We start from the raw sequence: 24,248 nt of genomic DNA, 5'->3' as shown, positions 1-24,248 counted from the left end.
GTGCCCGTGGTGTAGTGGTTATCACATCCGCCTAACACGCGGAAGGTCCCAGGTTCGATCCCTGGCGGGCACAGGCTTTTTTTTTCATCACCCCCACTTTTTCCAACAGGGTGCGCACTTTGAAAAGAAGGTAGATTCCGCTTGAGATTTTGTGGCGAATGGACGTGCCTTTCGGGGCTCCGTGGCGGCGACGAAATCATAAGTTTTTGTTCATGCTTTGAGCTTGCTTCTGTTTTTAATTTGCTGATTATTTTTGCTTTTAAATAGTAATTGGTTGGTTTTTTTTCTCTCGTATTTCGTGTACGCGGGTGTGTTTCGTGTACATTTAGTTTTGCAGGATGGCTAAAGCGTCCTTCAACACGTGCTTCGACACGTGCAGCCGGGTGGGACGTTGAGTGTTTGTAGCCTTTAAATGATAGCTTGGAGCTGGCAGTACTAATGGCTATTAGTAGTTTTACTGTGAGTGTTTTGGTAGGAAAGTGAGAGCGTGTCCAATGGTTGAGCGCGTGCGAGAGCGTGTCATACCTTGGGCCTCCGGGGCTTTTGAAACAGTGGTGAGAGTTGCTTTGCGACATTTTGAGAATTTGGATCCTGTGCGTATCAGTTTTTGCTAAAAGGCACGTGCTCTGCATTATTATAGTATTATAGTATTTGCATCAGAAAAAACCGTGCAATACATGACAAGAAAGCCGGGAAAGAAGCAGTGCGCGGGAGGTGCCTCAAGGCAGATGAGGGGACGGATGAGAATGGAGAGGGAATCGAGTCAACCGGCACACACTGTGATGTCGATACTATAGGCTGCAGAAAATGAAGGCTTTCCAGGAAGAGCTCAAAAATGAGCTAAATAGGGAGCATGATGCACGGAAGGTGGTTGAAAAAAGACTTGAAGCAGCTGAGGAAAAGCTGAACAGGGCCGCCATTTTGAGAACGAGAATGTGCCTGACAACGGAACGCAGTCCCCCGACGTGACAGGAAAGGGAGTGCTAGCAAAGTACATGGAATGCGCGCAACGTGGTGAAAGGTTAGCTGGAAAGAGCGGCGCCTACCTTGAGGCTGCCACGCGGAAAATGCAGGAGCACAGTGACAATGCCCCTTGTCGAGTCCAAATCACACGGAAAAGGATAAAGGGAAGCAGAGAGAGTTAGGAGAGCGGGAAAGGGTGATTTTCGCCGGTGACTCAAACCTGGCTATATGCCCAGAAGCAATTGTGGATAGGGTGAAAGGCGATAAAGTAGTTGCGGCAGGGACATTTCCAGGGCCGACACTGGTTTCTGTCATGGAGCGAGCAAAAGAAAAGCTCGCGGAAAATGCCCACGTGCGCAACCTTGTCATAGTAGCAGGTGGGCTAAATGACGTCCTAAACAGGAAAGGGCCAGGACTAGCCCAGCGCTTGGCGAAGGGGGTGGACGACTTGCGTGAGCTATCCCCTCAGGTGCAGATCGTGGTGTGCACGGTGCCGGAGATGCATGTACGTGACAGTCACGTACAAAGAGCCGTAGCGGCTGCTAATGAGGCAATATGGAAAATGAGCCGAGAGAAAGGCTTCGAGGTTGTCGAAGTAAACAGGGAAGTGAGAAGTTGCGGTAGTTTTAAACGAGACGGGATCCACTTCAATTACAGGTTAGCACGAGAAGTGGGCTGGCGACTTGGTGGTCGCGCTGTTGTTTTTTTAGGTGACCTACGGGCGCTCAGGAGGCCAGAGTATGTAGTAATGAAGAAGGTCCCCTAGGGGAACCTCAGAAGAGCATCGCCGTCGATAACAGAAAAAGGAGCAAAGCAAGAAAGCGAGCTCGCCATGCAATAGGCTACATAAACATACAGGGCGGCAGAAGAAAGGAAAAGTGGGCAGAGATTGAGGAGCAGTTAAGCAGATAACAAATAGGGGTGTATGCGGTTACAAAAACGCACCTCAGAGACTCGAAAGAGCCGCCAATGATTATGAATTATTTTGGGGAAGGGTGCAACAGAACTAAGTTGGAAAGAGATAGGGGTAGTCGTAATGCTCATCCATCAGGGAGCCAAATGCAAAAGAGTAAATTCAAAATGTCAAGAGCATCTTTGGTTATCAGGTACAATGAGTGGGAAAAAAAAACTTTGCTGGGCGTTAAGTATTTGTGGACCGGAAAAAAAATTTCACAGAGAAGAATAAAGAGTTCGTGGAATGCATGAGCCCTGATATTAAGGGTTTCTGGAATGGTGGTGAAATTATCCTATTAGGTGACATGAATGCCCACATACAGGATTTAGATGGCTATACCGACAACAACGGGAAGTGAGTGCTAGACTTTTGTGAGCAACATAACCTCGTTATCGTGAGAACAGGGCCTAAGTGTGATGGGCAGATCCCGTGGGAAGTGGGAAACCGGCAATCGACCATTGATTACTGTCTGATGACAGAAGGAATTCATGATAAGTTGAGCGAAATGGTCATTGATGAGGAAGGGTATAGCAGCATAGGGAGTGACCATAAACGCGTCATTTTGAATATGAGATATGTAGTTGGGAAAGATAGCAAGGAGTGCAAAATGGCCAGTCCAAATTTGTACGCTGAACGAATAACAAGTATAGCCATAGAGTCGAGGAAGGACTTGGCAAATGGGCAAGTAAAGAGTGCGAATGTAGTGAACTTCTAAGTGTACTAACGACAAAAATACGGAAAGAGAAACAACATGGTTCGTTGGAAAGGAAGAAAGAAACAGAAATGCTCGTGGAATGCCGAACGATAGAAAGCACCTCGAGAGCACAGGCAGGCAAAGAAGGCGCTGTTGCCGCCGGTAGACGTAACCAGTAGACCGGGAGAAGAAGTCTATGGTTCAAATACTGGTGCCAGCAAAATTAAAAAGTGAAAGTGAACGTTGGTTGTCAGAAATACGTGAGAAAAAGAAGGCCGCACCTAGAATATTCTGGAGCCACATAAATTTATTAGGCAGGAAGTCAACAACAATAGAACAACATATCCCAGACGAAGATGAAAACAGATTGGAAGGAGAAGCGGCAATAAATTACATTTAAAAAATAACAGCCGAATATTTCCAAGGCAATGACGAGGTTGTATTTGAAGAAAAAAAAAGAGCATGAAGGAGACCCAGGTGGAAAAGGAGCTGGTGCTGAGAAATTTCAACTGGAAGAAAGCCGAAGAGAAAATCCCTAAGCGCACAGCCACAGGGCTGGACGAGGCTCCTGTTAGGCTGATTAATGAACTAGGACCAAAAAGTAAGGAAGCTCTGGTGAAAGCAGTGAAAAAAAAACTTTAAAAGATAGACGAATACCAGACAGTTGGCGACAAATTTGTCGCTGTCCAGGTGAAAATAATTTCCATTCCCAGCTGGATTATGGAACCGGAAATTTATCCCAGCCGGGAAAATTTCAGCTGGAAACGACGCTATTTCCATCTGGAAGAAATTTTATTCTCTGCAGGAAAGCATACTGATTCCAGCAGGAAACCATTTAATTTCCAGCTGGAATGTGCTCTGTTCCCAGCTGGGATCAGTAGACATTCCAGCTGGAAATGGGAGAATTTCCCAGCTGGAAGGCTCAGTGGTTCCAGCTGGAGCCAGAAAATGTTTCTGCTACATTTCCAGCTTTAAACCACTGACCACACGCTTTGGTGTTGAGCCATGCCCAGGTGAAATCCCAGCGTGTAAATTCGCATCAAGCAGGATACAAACTGGCTCTTAGCTTGCTATCGCAAGTCACAGTTAGTTCTTAATGTGATTGGCCGCAGGACAAACTGGTCCAGTGAAAATACACGCAGCCAAAACAGCACGTTGCTGAAACTTGAAACCAATTTTGAACACTTGCAGCAAGGATTGCGAAAGCATATCTTGCATCTCCCTCAAGATGTGGAATGCACTTGGACGTCTCATTGTACACCATCTGAAAGAAAATTTTAAACATAGCAAAATTAAAAACAATCAAGACTTTAATCCACTCAGTTCTAGTAAACAGTGACCTTTACCAAAATCACGTGGATTGCATCAACAGCCTTTGGACAGTACCACAGTGTACATTCATCACAGCCCTTTCTATCGTTTATGTGGCGCAATGCCTCAACCTGAGCTCTCAAGAGGCTCTCAACTTGAGCTGCAGAAGCTATGCAATGATTGTTAAATTATTTAGCACCCTTGACTGTGGCTTTAGTGTAAATAGAGTTCAAATGAACTCGTTTGTATTTTGAACTAGGCGTACGTGTGATGTAACTCAACAGCCTGCCAAGAAGCATTCTTCTGCTGAATAACACAGGTGCTTGAGGGACAGTCTTTTTATGTTATCGTTGTTTTTGCACCAATTCAAATGCCTGCCATTCGACGCAATGTGTTTGTGAGCATGCACTTGCAGTTAAAACACGCCATAAACGTGCTTATATTGCATTGGGCAGATTGACATATACGCACTAGCATTTAATAAACGTATGTGCAACATTGGGCACAAACACTGCACGGCACTATATTCAAGTGGGCTATTGGAGACAAAAGGGGCTTACGCAAACTGGCACGCACTTCGCATTGTAGGAGTTGAGGAGGACTTCGGGATGAAAAACTTGGGAGGTTTAATTACATTATTTACAGTGAGCGTATATTAACAGTCTTAAAAGTCACTACGGGCCGGCAGCAACTCGGACGCTGCGGCCCATGGCAAGAAGCTCGAAAGAGAAGACTCGAGGAATGCTCTAGGAATGCTCTGCTGCTGCTCCCCGTCTGCGTCTTTTAAGCCCTTCGGTGTCTCGAAGACCCCTCACGTTAGGCCAAAGGGAGAGCCCGCTCAGGTGACGCCATTTTCGGCCAATCGGCGAGCCCGCTCGGGTGTCGTCATTTTCGGCCAATGGTAGGCGCCCGTGCGATGGAGTCACACCCGGCGAAGAGAGTCGCTGCTTGGTGTTTGTCCGAGGGCTTTCTTCTCCCTGCGGTCTTGCCTTGCTGACTTGCAATGCGCCGTCACAATACACTGATGGGGGCGACGCCGCCAGGTTGTCACGACGCATTACAGCCGTCTTACTTCGGGACCCACTTTACCCGCCACAGTTCCAGGCTCTCGCTTCACTTTCGGGAAGAGCCATGCAGTGAATAGTTCCACCGGCTGCACACGAAGTGGGGTCCGCCAACTTGTTTGCACGTTCCATGCCTCAGGAATGTGGCATCCGTGTTTCTGCGCCCCTTAATTACCTGTGGTGTGATTCGATGTGGTCTGGGGAACTCGAAGTAGGCTCAGGAAATGGTCCCGTATCTAACAGCATATGCTGCGTGATAATTTTTAAGTATTGTGCAATTTTTAAAAATAGCCTGTTGAATAAGATACCGTAATTCCAGTCCTTGAGCTGGATGGATCCTTCAGAGGGGGAGATTACTTGCACGAGAAAGCAAAACACATATTCAACTAGCTATAAAAAATTCAATCATGAACTTCCTAATTTATTACATTACGGCACACATCTAGCCAATTAGATTGCCAGGCGTATCCACTTGGACTTTCCAGAATTACACCAGTTGGAGATATGTGTCGTAAAATTGCACTGTTGGTCCACTTACTTTTTTAACAAGACGCTCTTTTATGCATTCGAGCACAAAAGTAACTGGAACGCCCATTTACTTGGTCTCACACTTTAGAAAATATTATATTGAAACTTGTGTAATTCTGGAAATTCATTTAAAGTGGATGTATTTTGCAAACTCGCAGGCTACGATTCGTTAACTGCAATATGTGCAGCAAGGTAATCAGTTATGAAGTTAATTTGTCAATTTTTGCTAATTACTTGAAGATGTGTTTCGATTTCGGGTGCTAATAATGTCGACCGCTTCGAATAATTAGGCTGAGCAACAAGAATTACGATATCTGCCGTAGATAATTTCTACACATTCTGTAAAACATAAAAATTATCAACATGTATACGAACATCATGTACAGCAGGGACCTATGATATCATGCTCATGCGTGCCAATATTCAGGATAAAAATAAACATTAACTTACGCTCAAAACATAAACAAGTGAAATAATTACCTCGAAATGGTTGAATCGGGGCTGGAGAAAACGGTGCTCTTCGATCCGCACTGGTGAATCCAAAACACCACAAAGTGCAGCAACAACTGTTGATATCCGCTGGCCTGTACTCGTAACGCAGTCCGTAGATGAAACTGGCCAAAAATAATTACTCCATGCGCAAGATCATGCAGGTTCCTCATAAAAACGTGATCAATCACTAACAAACACGCACACTCGCCATGATAGTTGTCGCCATGTGCTGTACGAAACTGGGGCCTCTGTGGCGTCGTCATATTTTACATATTGACACGTGTACTTATATTTATCGGGCGACCACGTTTCGCCGCTTAACAACTGTAATCGCACAGCGCGGGACACGCCTGCATGTATCCGAATTTTCTGGAAAGTTATCGATGCTTCTATCCGCAGTCTGTTGTCGCCGAACCTTGGGTTATCTGATTTCATCGCTTGACGCGAATGGTGTAGAACTTTGTAGAAGGCATGCGGGTCCCGACGATTAGTCTGGAACATTCGACGACTGCTCTACAAAAGCCGACGCGCTTGACCCGCTGATCAGATTTTCGACGATCGCCGAGCGTGTTCGCCGCCATCGTTGCGCTATAAGTGTAGCCTGTTTTGTGGGCACAGGTTTGCCCAATAAAAGTTAGTTTTCTTGTTCTCAGTATTGCTACTGTGTTATTCAACTTTCTATCTTCTACTCTCTTCTTTTCCTCTTTCTTTTTTTTCTTATTTCTCTAAAAAAAACATTTTGGATATCTTCCCTCATTTTTTTATATTAAATTCGGCTTTCTCTTCACACCTGCGATACACTAGTGGTGCAGGTCGAGGCATCTCTCCTTTGTGCCTCTCTCACTTTCTGTGTTATTCAGCGTCACCACCACGTGACATCTGGTGGAGGTGCTGGGTATGGTCATGTACCGAACGCCTCCGCGAAGCCGCGATCCAAGCCCGAAGCCCGAGGAAAAAACCGACATCGTCCAAGACCAGCGTGCTAGCCGCAGACTGCAAAGACTGCCCCCAGAGCACAGACTTCTGCCTGAAACGACAAAGAAGATAGTGGTCAAGACAACCCAAATGGCTGCCCCAGTGTCCCCCGTTATCCTACAGCAACCTCGGGACCCACCAACCTTCCATGGAGCAGCAACTGAAGACCCGGAATCCTGGCTGGAGACGTACGAGCGAATCGCGACTTTCAACAACTGGGACTCCGACGACAAGTTGCGGCATGTATACTTCGCCCTAGAAGACGCCGCCAGAACGTGGTTCGAGAACAGGGAGTCGACATTGACAACATGGGACCTGTTCGCACCTTTACAAGCGTCGTGCGCAAGGAAAGGGCCGAAGCTATGCTGGACGCCCGAGTACAGCTACCTAACGAGAACGTTGCCATCTTTACGGAAGAAATGAGCCGTCTCTTCCGCCACGCCGAACCGAATATGCCCGAGGAGAAGAAAGTCCGGCTACTTATGCGTGGTGTGAAGGAAGAACTTTTCGGCGCAATGATACGAAGCCCACCGACGACCGTGGAATTCCTTCGCGAGGCCACCAGCATCGAGAAGACACTCGAAATGCGGAACCGGCAATTCAACCGCCGCATGAGCTCTACAAACTACGCAGGAATTCAGTCACTGGCCGCCGACGACCTGCGCGAGACTATCCGAGCGGTCGTGCGGGAGGAGCTACAGAAGCTGTTCCCGTCATCACAGCCTCAAGTGACTTCGATTGCCGACGCCGTGCGTGAGGAGCTCCAACAACAACTTGGAGTAGCCCCTGTATCGCCCCAGCCTGAGCCGCAAGCGATGACATACGCCGCTGTAGCCCGCCGTAACGTTCCCCTCCGCGCCCACGGCTGGGCCCAGTGACGACACAGTTCCGTCGTCCACCACCACCCCCGCCGCCAGCACGCCAACCCGTGAAGCCACGCGGCATTGCAAGGAAGACTGACCTTTGGCGCGCCCCCGACCACCGCCCGCTCTGCTACCACTGCGGAGAAGCCGGCCATGTGTACCGCCGATGCCCATACCGAGAGATGGGACTGCGAGGTTTCGCCGTTAACGCGCCGCGGCCACAGATTGGCGAACGACCTCGCGATATCGCCGACTACCTCGCCGCCACTCAATGGAGCCCTCGACGACCTTCCCGTTCGCCATCACCAGGCCGCTACCTGTCGCCGCAGCGCCGACCATACACTGGCCCAGCCCGGGGCCGGTCAGCGAGCCCATATCCGGAAAGCTAAAAGCAGCAACCGATGGAGGTGCGGTTGCTGTTCGTCGAACTGACGAAGATCCTCCGCCGCCGACGAAGTCGACGAAGAAACCATCTCGACGACCTAATGACGACACGCCGCCGTCCCGACGAAGTCAGCAAGCCAAGACTACACCGACGAAAGACGACTTCACGACGCGACGTTCCAGCTTCAGTTCAACACGACGCAGCCGTGATCCGACGCCAAGACCTAACTGCAACGCCAGACAAAGAACCACCGACCTCGACGTGCTGCTCGACGGCCACGCAGTTACCGCCTTAGTGGACACAGGTGCTGATTACTCCGTAATGAGTGGACACATCGCCCCCCATTTGAAGAAAGTTAAAACTGCATTGGAAGGTCCTCAAATTCGAACCGCTGGAGGACACCTGATTACGCCGACTGGAATCTGCACGGCAAGGATAACCATCCATGACCGGACTTACCCTGCCACCTTCGTTATCCTCCAACAGTGTTCTCGAGACGTCATTCTCGGTATGGACTTCCTGAACCAACATGGTGCAGTCATCGACCTGAAGTCGAAGTCAATAACGCTGTCGGAAGATACAGCGATACCGCCGGAGAGCCCTCGTAGTCACCACGCCTTGAGTGTGCTCGAAGACCAAGTGAGCAAAGTGACCCGCTCCAGCATTGTTATTTCGGTCGGCACCGAAATACCCGCTGACGTAGAAGGTGTCAGCGAAGGCGACCAACGTCTCCTGCTAGACCGTGAAATTTGCGTCGCAAGAGGGATCGCTCGACTGCATGGAGGGAAAACTGAAGTGTTGCTGACAAACTTCAGCCCGGAGCTCAAGCACATCAACAAGGGCACGACGATCGCGTACATCGAGGAAATTGTGGAAACCAGTAATGCGTTTGTCCTCTCGGATTCCGCCGCATCTACCCCGACGACCATGGTTCCCGAACCAGACTACGACACTAATCCAAGTCTCCCAGTGATTAAGCAACAGCAGCTCAGAAGTCTGCTCCGACGATACAAAGGCTGCTTTTCGACGACATCGAGGATTCGGCAAACACCAGTCGCCAAGCATCGCATAATCACCGAGGAGTACGCTCGACCACTCCGCCAAAGCCCTTACCGAGTTTCGCCGCGAGAACGCGAAGCTATAAGAGAACAAGTCGACGAAATGCTGCGCGACGACATCATCCAGCCGTCGAAAAGCCCGTGGGCATCCCCTGTTGTCCTAGTGAAGAAAAAGGACGGAACCCTATGTTTCTGCGTCGATTATCGTCGTCTGAACAAGATGACGAAGAAGGACGTATACCCCCTTCCACGGATAGACGACGCATTGGATCGGCTCTGCAACGCTAAGTACTTCTCCTCGATGGACCTCAAGTCTGGCTATTGGCAAATAGAAGTCGACGAAAGAGATCGCGAAAAGACCGCCTTCATCACCCCAGATGGCCTCTACGAGTTCAAGGTTATGCCATTTGGACTGTGCTCGGCGCCTGCAACGTTCCAGCGCGTGATGGACACGGTTTTAGCGGGATTGAAATGGCAGACCTGTCTCGGTTACTTGGATGACGTCGTTGTATTCGCCGGAAATTTCGACGATCACCTTAGGCGACTTGCCACAGTACTAGAGGCCATCAAGTCATCAGGGCTCACTCTGAAGCCAGAAAAATGCCGCTTCGCTTACGACGAGCTTCTGTTCCTAGGCCACGTCATCAGTAAATTCGGAGTACGCCCCGACCCCCAGAAAACAGCTGCCATCGCAAAGTTCCCGCAGCCCACCGACAAGAAGGCAGTGCGTAGATTCCTTGGCATGTGTGCCTACTACAGGCGCTTTGTCAAGGACTTTTCACGCATCGCCGAGCCGTTGACACGTCTAACTAAATGTGATGTTGAGTTCAAGTGGGAAACGCCGCAGGCCGACGCATTTGAAGAACTCAAACGACGCATGCAGTCGCCGCCGGTACTTACGCACTTCGACGAGTACGCCGATACAGAAATCCATACTGACGCCAGTAGCCTAGGCCTCGGTGCCGTTCTAGTCCAGAGGAAAAACGGAGTCGAACAGGTGATATCTTACGCTAGCCGGTCGCTATCAAAAGCGGAAGGCAACTATTCTACGACCGAAAAAGAATGCCTCGCCATCGTTCGGGCAACAGCTAAATTTCGCCCTTATCTTTATGGCAGGCCATTCAAAGTCGTCAGTGACCATCACGCGTTGTGTTGGCTAGCGAGTATAAAGGATCCTTCAGGACGACTGGCGCGGTGGAGCCTCAGACTACAAGAATACGACATCACTGTAACCTACAAGTCCGGACGAAAACACTCCGATGCCGATTGCCTATCACGCGCCCCCATTGACCCGCCGTCGCAAGATGACGAAGATGACGACGCCTTCCTTGGCATGATAAGCGCGGAAGACTTCGCTGAACAGCAACGGGCAGACCCGGAGCTAAAAGGCCTGGTGGAATATTTGGAAGGGCACACCGACGTTGGCTCCAGGGCATTTAAGCGTGGATTATCTTCCTTCACACTTCAAAACAATCTCCTCGTGAAGAAGAACTTTTCGCCAGTCCGCGCCAACTACCTTCTTGTTGTCCCGTCAGGACTTCGTCCAGAAGTATTGCACGCCCTACTTGACGATCCGACCGCTGGACACCTCGCTTTTTCCCGGACACTATCGAGGATACAAGAAAAGTATTATTGGCCGCGCCTGACCGCCGACGTCGCCCGTTATGTCAGAACATGCCGAGACTGTCAGTGACGCGAGACACCGTCGACAAGGCCAGCCGGATTACTACAGCCAATCGAGCCTCCTTGCCGACCATTCCAGCAGATCGGGATGGACTTGCTGGGACCCTTTCCGACGTCAACAACCGGAAATAAGCGGATCGTCGTGGCGACAGACTACCTCACCCGCTTCGCTGAAACTAAAGCACTGCCAAAAGGTAGCGCAGCCGAAGTGGCGAAATTCTTTGTCGAAAACATCCTGCTTCGACATGGCGCCCCAGAAATCCTCATCACCGACAGAGGAACGGCCTTTACAGCGGAGCTCACCCAAGCCATACTGAAATACAGTCAGACAAGACACAGGAGGACCACGGCCTACCACCCGCAGACGAATGGTCTTACGGAGCGGCTGAATAAGACCCTCGCCGACATGCTAGCGATGTACGTCGACGTCGAACACAAGACCTGGGATGCCGTCCTACCGTACGTAACATTCGCTTACAACACGGCGGTGGAAGAAACAACACAGATCACGCCGTTCAAGCTGGTTTACGGCAGGAACCCGACGACGACGCTCGACGCCATGCTGCCCCACGTCACTGACGAAGAGAATGTTGACGTCGCTAGCTATCTCCAGCGCGCCGAAGAAGCCCCACAGCTCGCCCGCCTGCGGATCAAGAACCAGCAGAGGACCGACAGCCGACACTACAACCTCCGACGACGCTTTGTTGAGTACCAGCCCGGCGACCGTGTTTGGGTATGGACCCCGATACGCCGACGAGGACTCAGTGAGAAACTACTGCGACGTTATTTCGGACCCTACAAGGTCATCCGACGTATTGGCGCTCTGGACTATGAGGTCGTGCCAGACGGCATTTCGCATTCACAGCGGCGCCGCGCACGATCTGAAGTGGTCCACGTGGTGCGCCTTAAACCCTTTTACGGACGCTGACGAAATTCCTTATTTTTGTTGTTTTTTTTGCTACGAGTGCCTATTTATTACTTTGGTTTGTTTGCAGCATCGGGTCGATGCTTTTTAAGAGGGGGGTATTGACACGTGTGCTTATCTTTATCGGGCGACCACGTTTCGCCGCTTAACAACTGTAATCGCACAGCGCGGGACACGCCTGCATGTATCCGAATTTTCTGGAAAGTTATCGATGCTTCTATCCGCAGTCTGTTGTCGCCGAACCTTGGGTTATCTGATTTCATCGCTTGACGCGAATGGTGTAGAACTTTGTAGAAGGCATGCGGGTCCCGACGATTAGTCTGGAACATTCGACGACTGCTCTATAAAAGCCGACGCGCTTGACCCGCTGATCAGATTTTCGACGATCGCCGAGCGTGTTCGCCGCTATCGTTGCGCTATAAGTGTAGCCTGTTTTGTGGGCACAGGTTCACCCAATAAAAGTTAGTTTTCTTGTTCACAGTATTGCTACTGTGTTATTCAACGTCACCACCACGTGACAATATTCGGCCTGCGTCTGTAATGCTCATGGAGGAAGGAAACTCAGGAAAGGCCCTGACGTCATTCTTTGTGAAGCTAAATTGAAGCCGGAAGTTGGCCTTGCTCATGTCGTTGCTCCGCCTATCGGGCCGGCTCTCCTCTCTTGTTTGCATTTCTCGCGAGACCACGCCGCGCTGCGCGCAACCGGGCTGCCCGGACACGCGCACTCCGCAGCATTGCTAAACAATCTTTCGCACGTTAGCATGATTCCACCAAAGAGGGCAAAATTCCCCGTGGATATTCCTTCGTCCGTTGCTTTTGCCGTCGCACGATACATTGCGTACAGCGTTGTATGCGCGTTCATTTCACGAACTTTAGTTCCTCCTGTTCCACCTGGCTGCAGCAACATACGCTAGAGCACGGTCCAGATAACGTAGGGCAACAAAACACGGAGACCAACGCAAACCTGCCCGCATGGCGCCTTTGCTACAGTACGAAACCTACGGAGCAACACGTGTGAGCGCACAGAACAATAACAAAGCCGCCATTGTGGCCCAAAAGGCGTGGCCGCTACAGCAAAGAAATAAAAAAAAAGAGCAAGAAAAAGGAGAACCTACTACGCCATTTCCTCCACACTTTTCTCCTAGCGCGTGGTGCCTCTCCTCAGTTTTCTTCCTCTATGGTAATGCTGCTGTTTGCTGTGAATAAAAATCTGAAGGTTTCTGTGAAATCCTCTAATTGTAATACCAGCCTATTATTTTAGTGTCAAATGAGCACATCAAAACAAGGTACGAGACTAAGGCTACTAAGCATTCAGCAAAAGTGGCGGCGATTGTAGCGGCTTCGCGCAGGAAGATAAGCAGCGGTCATTGCAGCCTGATAACGGCTGAAAACGCCACATGTTAAGGCTCTTTTTTGGTAGGAAAGGAATCGCTATGCTGTAAACACTAGCCATTTGCGCAACGGCTCATCGTGACCAATCGGGCAAGCTCCTAGCTATATAGACGACGTCGACAGCATAGCATGATTGACGACACCGTGTCGATCAGCAGCGCGTCGCTTTTGTCTCCTACAAGTAAGGTTTAATAATAGTGGCGGTTTTTCCTGGCGATATTTGTTTTTTTGGTGACACAATTATACAGGGCACTTTCGATTGCAATCGATCCCGATCGTGATCAATGGTGCCCTGGTTGACGAGCATTTCCATGCAGTTCATGCAATTAATTACGATTTCTGTCAGAGAACAAACGAAGAAGAAAATGATTTTTTGCTGCTGCAAGAGTAAAATTTCTTCGTTCTCATACAAACACTACATAGGACTAAATATGGGCATGTCGCAAACATAAAAAAATGTGTTAATGCAAGCGGGAACCTCCCGCTTTATATGCCTGGCACTTGCCAGTCGGTAGATTCTACTTCCAGCAGAAGAATGCTGTATCCAGTTGTTTCCAGCTGAAGCTGGTAAACTTCCAACTGGAAGCGCAGTTTCCAGCTGAAAAATGCTGTATCCAGTTGTTTCCAGCTGGATCTGAGAAACTTCCAGTTGGAAGTGCTGTTTCGAGCTGGAATACCGGCTGAGGTGGATTCCACTTCCACATGGAAAATGCGATTTCCAGCTATTGCCAGCTGACTGTGGAAAATTTCCAGCTGGAGTGGCTAATTACAGTTGGAAACCTGGCTGGGAAGACCATTTCCAGCTGGAAATTTACAACCCATTTTCATGAGGGAAGTAGAATGAACTTAATTTATAAAGGTAAGGGTGAGAAAGATAGAATTCACTCGTATATACCGTTGACCATTACATCGGTAATATACAGGCTAGCAATGCAGGCAATCAAGTTAAAGCTTCAAGCATGGGTAGAGAATAATGGCATTTTGGGGGAGCTTCAGAGAGCTTTGTGCAGGCTACCGGTGTATATGGTGGAATAGCACTGGGCATTTCTTGTGCGTATTGTTCAAAAAGCTTTCACAGAGCATCTCTTGGCCCTATAGCGGATGAATTGGACAAATGATGATGATGTGTGGTGTTTTATGGCGCAAGGGCCAGGTTTGGCCAAAGAGCGCCAAGCCAATGGTAATGAGATAAAGTGAAGCGATAAATTACGAGCAATGGTTGTAACAGGGCTGTAAAGGGGCCTAAAAGACGGTCACTGTAAAGTGCGTAAGAGCTACATGCAATAAAACTATGACAATGACTATGAAGCGTGCCAAGGACGCGAAAGATGCATTGTGAAAGAATTACAATGTGCTAAAATTGGTATAACCAAAATTTGCTATGGGGCCTGGTGAGGGGCCCTTTAAGTACCTTGGCGCAGCCCTTGATGCTTACAAGGAGAGTAGCGAGTACTGGAAAGAGCGGACAAAAGAGGTAAAAGAAGAAGCCGACCGATGAAACGCCGGTCATGCGTCAATATTCGCGAGAGCTACAGCGTAACATGTTTCTCGTGACAAAGATTTGGTATGTAATGCAGGTCCTACACTGCACCGCGTGTTCGCTGTTTTCATGTGGGCATCAAGCTGGGAGCGATGCAGCCGAGATCGTCTCTTCCGGAATTTCAAGGATGGCGGTCTGGGGTTGGCGCACCTCTTCCTGCGTCAACCAGTGAACTAGTTTTCGACATACAAATGACCCATTTTAGCGCCCCGTGATCCGAATCAGGCTGTCAAAAGCACTTCCCGAATTTGTTGCAGGTACCGAAATATATACACTTATAGCTTGTCCGCTATTCCGGCGAACGGGGCGATTTGGGCGGATTGCCGGATGTGCGGAGGCGTAAACGTGAGCGGCCGGAGTGGTGCGGCCGCCTCGTGGCGTAGACTTCAAGCAGACAGACGCAGAGCTAGAAATGCTGTAATCCACTATATCCTGCTTCGCTGCTGGAGCAAATTTTCGGCAGTAGCTTAGCAGAATATAGTAATTGGCTCTGTGTTTGTGTGGTTGAGCTTTCCACCACCAGCTGGCGCCACCAATCTGGTCGCTCAAGTTTACACCACCGCTCAACCGGCAAATCGCCCGCGCTTACCGGAAAACCGGACACAATAAAATTAAAGAGGTTTAGCTTGTGCGGTATTCGTGTAAACGCAGGTTGACGGGGTGTTTAGGCGGGGGCGTAAACGCGTAAACTACCTGTTGACGCGCAGCTCAAACAAACAAAATTAACTAATATTGCATTAACCAAGTGTATTCTGATTCACTGCTGGAGTAAACTTTCGGCACTGGCGCAATCATGTTGCTGCCAAAAATTTACACACGCAGCAAAGTAAAATGCACTTCGTCACTGCAATTTTAGCTGTTTTCGTCTGTTTGAGCTCTGCGCCACCAGGTGGCTGCACCATGCAGGCCGCCTCCGTTTACAACTCCGGTCCAACGCTCCTCCGCCTGCGTTTACCCGAATACCTGATAAGCTAAACTCTCTAATGTCGACGAAGGTTTCCTGTACGACCTGATCATGCTTACGGGCCTTCATGGTTCATAGCGCTCAAGAATGGCGGGCTACCATTGCGACCCGGATGCCCGACCGGCGCGTGTATACTTCCGTGAGTGCATGCAGCGGTATGTAGTAGTGCAGAAGTCGCAACAGCCTGTTCCCTGAGTGGCTGTACATGGTTGAATGCCTGACAGCACTCAAGGAATTTTAATACGGCAACGTCAAGCCACATAGTGGACGGCAACAAATCTGTATATTACTGTTTCGTTCGTGTTTTATTCATTCTTTATCTTTTTGTATAGAGCTGAAGGAATTTTTGTTGTGATAAGTCGCGGACAAGCAATAATAAAAAGGTGCCCGCGGTATAGTGCTTATGACATCCGCCTAACAGGCGAATAGGCCCGGGCTCGATCACTGGCGGGCACAGTTTTTTTTTGCTATTGCTATTTTTCCTATGGGTCAGTAAGAATGTTTGCAGTACACAATACATTCTTTTGCAAGTGTGCGCCCTGTTGGAAAAAGAAAGATGGAGGGCGAAAAAAAATCCTGTGCCCGCCAGGGATCGAATCTGGGACCTTCCGCGTGTGAGGCGGATGTGATTACTAAACCACTGGCACACGTTGGAAGTCGCAGCCACTGCTCCTGACGCATGCGCAGAAGAAGCGGTTAAATCGAATTTTGATGTCTAAATTATTCTGGAGCCCCCCACCATATGGAGTGCCTCATAATCTGTTCGTGGTTTTGGTGCGTAAAACCCAACGGATTAATTTGTCTTAAAATTTCAGTTAGACGTGCGAGTACTATTACTCCAAAAATGCGACTTCCAACGGGTGCCCGTGGTCTAGTGGTTATGACATCCGCCTAACAGGCGGGTGGGCCCAGGTTCGATCCCTGGCGGGCACACTTCTTATTTTGCCATTTTTCTAATGAATCAGAGTTGCAGCACACCATACCGTTTTTTTTTTCAAAGTGCGCACCCTGTTGGAAAAAAAATTGGAGGACGCTTAAGCTTCGCCTTCAAGAGTGGAACGCGACAGCGTTCCCGTCGATCCGCCAAGGGGTGTATGGCGCGTTTTTCGCGAGCGAAATACGCGACGGGCGGCAAACGCCCGCGTTGCCGCCGACGCGCGAGCACCCGCACGAAAAAAAAGGAGCGGCGCTTTCGCGCCGCGTTTTCGGGGTTGCCAGGCAACATAACTCGCAACGACATGTATTGGCTCTGTTACCGCATCTATAATATGCCCTTAAACTTACAGAACACTACAATAAAAATAATCTGAGTGTAATTAGACAGCGACATTTCTTGCCGAAGTGTATTTATCAAGCTTAATTTCAAGCAGCAATATTGTGTGCGAAACTGCGACTATGTACCTTCCGCATGCTGAGAAGCCGCTGCTTGTTTACAACTTCACATATAAAAAGGAGGGTCGGCCGCTTACTACCGAGCAGAAGAGGCGATTGATACTATTAAGGGGGATGCTGATACTGAAGCAAGAAAAAATGCGGGTCAGGAGGTACATGTGGGTGCGGCCTGCCTGGTTGAGAAGAGAGCGAGTACCATACACTGGTAATATTATTAGCAAATTGTCTTGCCAGCATTAGCGATGAGACGCGACGCTTCTCCACTTTAGTTATTAGGGCCTCGTTTAAGGTTGCTTTGTTCATTTTAGGTTAACACGATGCGCGAACCAACATGATGCGCGAACGAAATCATGGTAGCACATGTTTTCCTCGACGCGCGCGCCAGTTCTGCCGAGAAAAAAAAATACCGCCAAGGAGGTTCCGTCGAGATGCGTAGTGTTCCTGTATATGCTCCCGCAGCCCTGCGGGAGGATATACAGGAACACTAGAGATGCGCAGTGGGCAGGGCCATCTGGTGGCAAAAAAAGAGCCAAAATGCCACGTGACCAAATGCCACGTGACTTACCTGAACTCTGATTGGTGGACGCGCCGCGCGACGCGTTTTTTTCTAGGCCGGCGCTGGGTGCACGCGCGTGGCAGCAGACGACCCCAAGTGGAGTTCGCTGCTGCCACGCATGATGACGCCACAAAAAGAAAGCTTAGTAAAAAATACATGACATGCTAATGTTATCGTTTTGTTGTTAAATACACTACGCCTAAATAAATAAAGCATTTATTTTGTGCTGCGTTTTAAAATCGGAAATGACTGTCTGCGCCTACACACGCGTGCACGCAGTGGGAGGACCGATGTGATTCCTTGTGGCTGTGTGGTGTGTATACTGTAGTATTGAATCACTGTGTAATATCGGCGAGTACGAATAACGATGCCGTTACGAAGCTACAGAAGCTTCGAATGAACTGTGCTGCATCCACGAAACAGCACATGTCCCATCATTTGGACTGTCGGTTTCGAAGAGTCGAGGTAGCACAGCGCCGACTGCATATTGGGTCACTGTGTAATATCGGCGAGTACGAATAACACTGCCGTTACGAAGCTACAGAAGCTTCGAACGAACTGTGCGGCATCCACGAAACAACACGACATGTCGCCTCATTTGGACTGTCGGTTTCGAAGAGTCGTGGTAGCACAGCGCCGACTGCATATGGTGCCGACACGGATCATGCATATTGCAGGGTGTGTCGTATGTAGCGAGTCTTTAAGTTGTGTGTACGCCTTCTGGCAAAGTCGGATGCCTGTTTGGCCTTGGACACCACGTCGACACACTGCTCTCGAGCTCGAAAACGCAGAAGTGGTGCGCGTAGGCATTTACGTCGATGTAGGGTGCATACACATTTCCAAATCGCTGTGCAAAGTAAGGGCGCCTTTTGTCGATGAGAAAAGTGCATTCAAACATTTCGCGTCGCCTTACGCACGCAGAAGCCTAGTAACGAAAGCCTGGACGTGAAACGTGAATTTTACAGAAAGGCCTGTTCCCGCCTGAAGGCAATGTCAGCAAGTGTCCGTGACGAGTGTCAAGTGACTCACACGAGGCTGGGCGTTGAAAAGTGTCTCTCGAGTGCCGCTGCTTCAGTCTGGCCAGGGCCCAACCCGCTTTCATGAACCATTTGAAATGCCCAGTGTATTAGTTGCTATAGATTGTGGTGCAGTGAGACAGCCATTCCATAGCAGCCATGAAAATTACCTATGGAAGTAATAGTAATGCGATAGGCTTTCGTGGTGATTGTCATTATGTATCACATGCATCGAAGTGCGATCATTTACACCCTGTGCTCGTGTTTAGATAAATGCTTTATCTTCTGAAGATATGGTACAGCACCTGGATCTTGAGTGTATCTTTCACTGTACAGGCTATACCAAAACCTCTCTACCTTTGTGTGCTTCATTTTTGCCAACTGTCTTTGCTCCACAAAGAAGGCCAAGTTTCTTTCACTGAATTTCACTCACTAAGGGAACAGGCTTGTGCGACTTGCAATCAACAGGGGTCAAAGACGTGGTAGAGCTTTAGTTGTACAATATTCAATTGGGGGCCATTGTACATGCACCCCTAGGAAATCATTTGCTATGGCAAATACTAACGTAGTGGCATTTCGATATGCCTAATAATATTGTTAAAATATAGAAGTATGTCTGCAAATTTAATAAATTTGGACATCCTGACGTAATTCCTAATGCATGTTGGTACATTAGGTTCCCAATGGACTCCTCAGTATCGCTGTTATTTCTCAGCATTCTCCCACAACAGGTATTCTTTCATCTCTGAAACAAACGAAAGTCCTCCCGCTTTTCAAATCTGGTGACTAAGGCATTTGTAGCTATATATAGATTGATCTTCTTAGCACCTTATTCAAGTAAAATGTTAGAATACATAGTTTATAAGCATACTGTTGAATTCATTGAATCGCATAATGCCCATGTAAGTTAATTCTAACATGGTTTTTTGCGTGGATTTAGTATTATGTCGCAGTTAACTCACGACGTCACTCATGCTGGTGTTTTCTAGCAATGTCAATCATGATTAATAGTTTGCACTTCATTTGCTTGCTTTTTTTCACATTGCATGGTGTGTGCATATTATTCTTGTATGTATACCTGAATAAAAAATTCAGTTGCAAGTCAGTGCTCCTGTTGCGCTTTCACTGTCCTTCATACTTTGTGCACTGTTTCTACTCTTTCAAAAATGCACTAACTCGTCCAGCTCTCAGTATGGAAGCTTAAAGTCAGCTGTTAAAATGAGAATCCAATAAACATGGAAACTGTCTTTAGGACAATAGCAATGATTTTACTGTTTGCAACATGCACTTTGTACATGTTGGTACAAGAAGATTTCAAAGAGATATACAGAGTGTTACAGTGCGTAAGGTTGAATGGTCCCGTCCCTGCCATGAATACTGCAATATCATCATAAGTGTGCACAGGTCTTGCACTGCAAGCCAGAGACTTGCTCCAGAGCTTTCTTATTCTATTAAGTGTCAGCTGCTTGCATTCATAATGTGGTTGGCAAATTGCTTACCTATTTCCCAACTAAGTTCTCTGCATTTCATTCTGCTGTATTCATCGAATTGTTTTCAGCACTGTTCTTTCAATGACATCAAGGGTTACATTCATTTTGTGTCAAGGTGTTTTCTAATGCACCAAGATTAAAGATTCTGACAAGTTTTCAAAGCTGACACAATGGCAAAAATATTCTCAGCCATAAAGTGTGCTCATTGAGACACCAGGCACCTTGTCCCACAAAACATCAATCAATTCTATTTTTAGATAAAAGCACATCAGTTTCTTACTTGTCAAGATACATCTCTAGGCACCACATGGTCGTTCAAAAAGAAGGTTGCACAAGTATTTAAATGCACTGTTTAAAAGTTTACTGTTAAGACTTGTGTTTCCTTCATTTCAGTTGCAATATGTGAAGTAGGTAGCAAGAGTGTTCAGCTTTATTGCATCTGCTGTTGACAGAGTTAAGCTTACATGAAGGTGAAAGGGCATCCCTGCATATATCAACCCAATGTAAAGGTATGGCTTGATAAAAACATGTTGTGCTGGAAAGGTTAATTAAAGGTCAGCAGGATTCTCTGGTAATGTGGCATGCACAATACAGCTGGGATACAATATGCAGATCACTTTGCAATTACTCATTCGCTTCTTGCTTTCTTTCTGCAGCATAAGTCTGCATGCTATGTTGTTATTTATCTTCATAACATCATAAAAAAATTGCAATTCATTGCTCCACCACAGGCACCATCAGCCAGCTAAGCCATTCTTGACATAAAGCTTCTCAGCCTGGTCTCGACATATGTTAGCTTTTAGAATGTCTTTTCACACAAACTTATCACAGGAACTCTGGAAAGGAGGTCAAGAACGCAGCATAAATCTTTGGAAACTGATTTGTCCAGCCCAGTATCATTTTACAGTCCCGGCTTTCTTGATGCCAGTTTGGGACTTAAGAAGCTGCAGCTTAGCATGCAAGCTAGGTGTTGAATTATATATATTTCAGAGGAGCTAGACTTGAAAAGCCATTTTATTATCCGCCACATAAAGGTCCAAAAGGCTCTACATGAAAACTATGAGATAAACTTGCGTAAATCCCAAGCAATGTGAAAATTGATGTTATGTGAAGTATTTTACAGGTAGTTGGCTATGCCAAGGTGAGGTATTGCTATCGGTGATTCGAAATGAACACTCATGTGAAACTTCCTTTTGAATCTCAAACGGAGGTGACGAACAATGGGTGGGTGTGCTGCTGCTGAGACACCTGAATCTTTTCATGTGAGCCATCTGGTTCCAACGCAGGTAGCGTGAGAGTCGCATGACAAAGCTGGAATGACGACAACGCAGCGAACATGATGGCATCACAAACATAACACATCCACACATCTAGTGGCACAAGCTAATATACAACTTGTGCTACAGGGTTGGCATAAAAACATGTAAGAGTAACAGCCCCATTATTGAAATCTTTCAATACAAACTACAACAAAAAATTTTGTGCTTTGTTGCACCTATAAAACTACATAAAAAAATCGTATACTAACATAAGAAAATACACAATAAAAAGTCCATTACAGCAAAAGCAATATTGTATTACTTATGCGACATTATTTTATTGATGAGGCCGTGAAAGTAGAAATGCCAGGTGATAACACTTTGCCAAAGCTCAAGCAAATGTCTCGTTTAGTCCACTTCCTGTTTGGTGGACTTTAATTTGCTGGTCATTGATGCTTGTACACGTTGACATAGCTCCTGCCAGTCATGGCAAAAGCTGATATTATTGTGATTATGGCATGCAGTTTTTCAACTCCAAGCCCAGCTGCTGCTCTTTTTTTTTAGCATAGCTTCCTTCAGTTGCAGCAATAATATAAAGTTAATATGTGCTGGGCCAATGTACAGATATTTCTGTACTCTTGCATGTCATCCTATCTTTTTACTTCTCCCATTTCTGCCCAGAATGATGCAGTTGATTCGATTTCCATGGTTGCTTTTGCATTGCTTGTAATTAAGCTTGGAAGGCAGCATTCTCCACTCTTTTTCTGTCCTTGCTGGATTAAGCAACAAGCGAGAATACTGCTTCATGTGGCACAGTGGTTGCTTTATTTTGTCCTCCAGTGTAATAGCAGTTGCTACGAACTTAGCAAGAACCTGGTCCAGATGCCAGCAATCCTTTCTGCACTTTCGTCACAGATGTCTGACAATGCAAATTATTGGCAGAAAATTTGCAGATCATGCATTTCAACTTGCTCACCAGCTTCAATGCATGTTGCTATGCAACGCTTGCAGCAGTTTGTCCAGTTAACATATTCCACTGCCAAAAAACTTGTGTGTCTGCATCAGCATCACTCTTTTCTCTGGTGTTTGGTCGGATGAAGTTCTGCAAGAGAAGAATCTGCCAGTCATCGCAGGAATTCTTGGGTATACATTAAGCAAAATATTAATTGAATTGGTTTAGGCAATGTAGGTAGTTGGGCGAGTTGGTTCAGCATTGCAGGCTTGTAAAAGTATATAAGATACAAGGACAATTAAAAGAAAGCACAAGAACCAGTAGTGCATGTACTACATGTGTGTTGTCCTTTCTTTTGTACTTGTATTTTAGGTGCATTTACACGTCTGAAATTGTTTAAGCATGTCGCATCTTAGTTTCAACAGGCATGGCTGACTAGATATTGTGTGGTTTTTAGTTTTCCTGCATGGGGTTTACATCTGAGAGAGAAAGAAAGGAACAAGGAAGGCCGGGTAAGTTAACCAGACGTACATCCAGTTGGCTACCCTGCATGGGGGTGAGGGTATGAGGGTTTAAAAGAAAAAAAGGAGGCAAGTCGAGACGGTTCACTCGCACAAAAGACAGATGGTGTCTATAAGTATCTTTTCAGATTCATTTATTTTAGAAAGTCATAAGAGCATGTATGCACAGCTTTCTTCATTAATATGGCCAAGCACGCAGGATCCTAGCCGCTGTGAAAGGTCAACTATCCAGTTGTGTGGGTACAATGTAAAAGGGCTGACATTGGACATCAAAGACTGACAGGGGAGGTGTTCAATGGTCTTTTTGCAGTTACAGTGGTTACATTTAATAACGAAGGACAATGAATTTGTAAAGGCACTTGATCAAGTATGCCTCTAAATACCAGGGGTTACAAAGAAGGCCCAGATGTCAGAAACAGTTCTAATAGAGCTTTCTCTCACCCCGAAGGGGAAATGGTGATGTCGCAGCACTTGAAAACATCTTTGAAAGTGGAGGCTAGTGAGTAACAACGGTTCTTGAAAATGTAGCCTGAGAGCTCACCACTTTCAAGCAAACGAGATGGTACTCAAGCATGATGGTAGAATGTTGAATATGTGCTCTGAGCCCTTTAGTATGTATAGCTATGTAGGCCGAGATTAGGTCTCTCTGCTGATTGCAATTGTAACAATTCAGCTGTCAACAATCGTGAGTGTGTTTTACACACAGTAGATTCAAGAAAATGCTACCTCGAGACGATGGCTGTATCACCAATTTAACCAATTCAGAGCTGAACTTACATTTCAAAATGCTAAAGGTCTCGTTAACGGTCATGCGCTTAAGAGGGATTTATTTAGAATTATTTGTCTAGCATGCCATACATCTACCCGCCTGTTGTGTTAACTAGGACAGTGACCATTGATTTATATTTGCAGAGGCTTTGTAACAGTGAGGGCTGTCTTTAGGAATTCAGTAGCCACACAATACACGATTTGCGGCGCAACCAAAAATATATCTGAGCTGTGCTTCACAAAGGCAATGAGAAAATCACTTTTGTGATAGTGCATTTCGCACGGATGTAAGTGTAAGTCAGTGTGCTTTTTTTCTTTTTTTTCTCACTTCCTTTCTTTAGTCCCTTGCCGTCTAACATGGAGAATAGTTTTCCAAGCCTGGGGCTGGGGCTTCTCTAGATGCAATTAAATTTTATCTCGAAAGAGAAAGAAGAGCTAGATGAAGATTTCACAGCCGCTGACAGTCCACAGTACACTCTAAAAAAAGTTTACACCCTTTCGG

General features: G+C 47.2%; 2 non-coding genes across 2 annotated transcripts; both read left to right on the top strand.

Annotated features, from left to right (window-relative positions):
* On the top strand, positions 1-73 carry TRNAV-AAC (transfer RNA valine (anticodon AAC)). Its single transcript has one exon. It is a non-coding gene; the product is annotated as a tRNA-Val (tRNA).
* Positions 74-16,652: 16,579 nt separating this feature from the next.
* Positions 16,653-16,725, top strand: TRNAV-AAC (transfer RNA valine (anticodon AAC)). The gene has a single exon. It is a non-coding gene; the product is annotated as a tRNA-Val (tRNA).
* The last annotated feature ends 7,523 nt before the right edge of the window (positions 16,726-24,248 follow it).

The sequence above is a fragment of the Dermacentor albipictus genome, chromosome 8, assembly GCF_038994185.2.
Source record: "Dermacentor albipictus isolate Rhodes 1998 colony chromosome 8, USDA_Dalb.pri_finalv2, whole genome shotgun sequence".
Classification (NCBI taxonomy): Eukaryota; Metazoa; Arthropoda; class Arachnida; order Ixodida; family Ixodidae; genus Dermacentor; species Dermacentor albipictus.
This window is presented reverse-complemented; position numbering and strand designations above follow the sequence as displayed.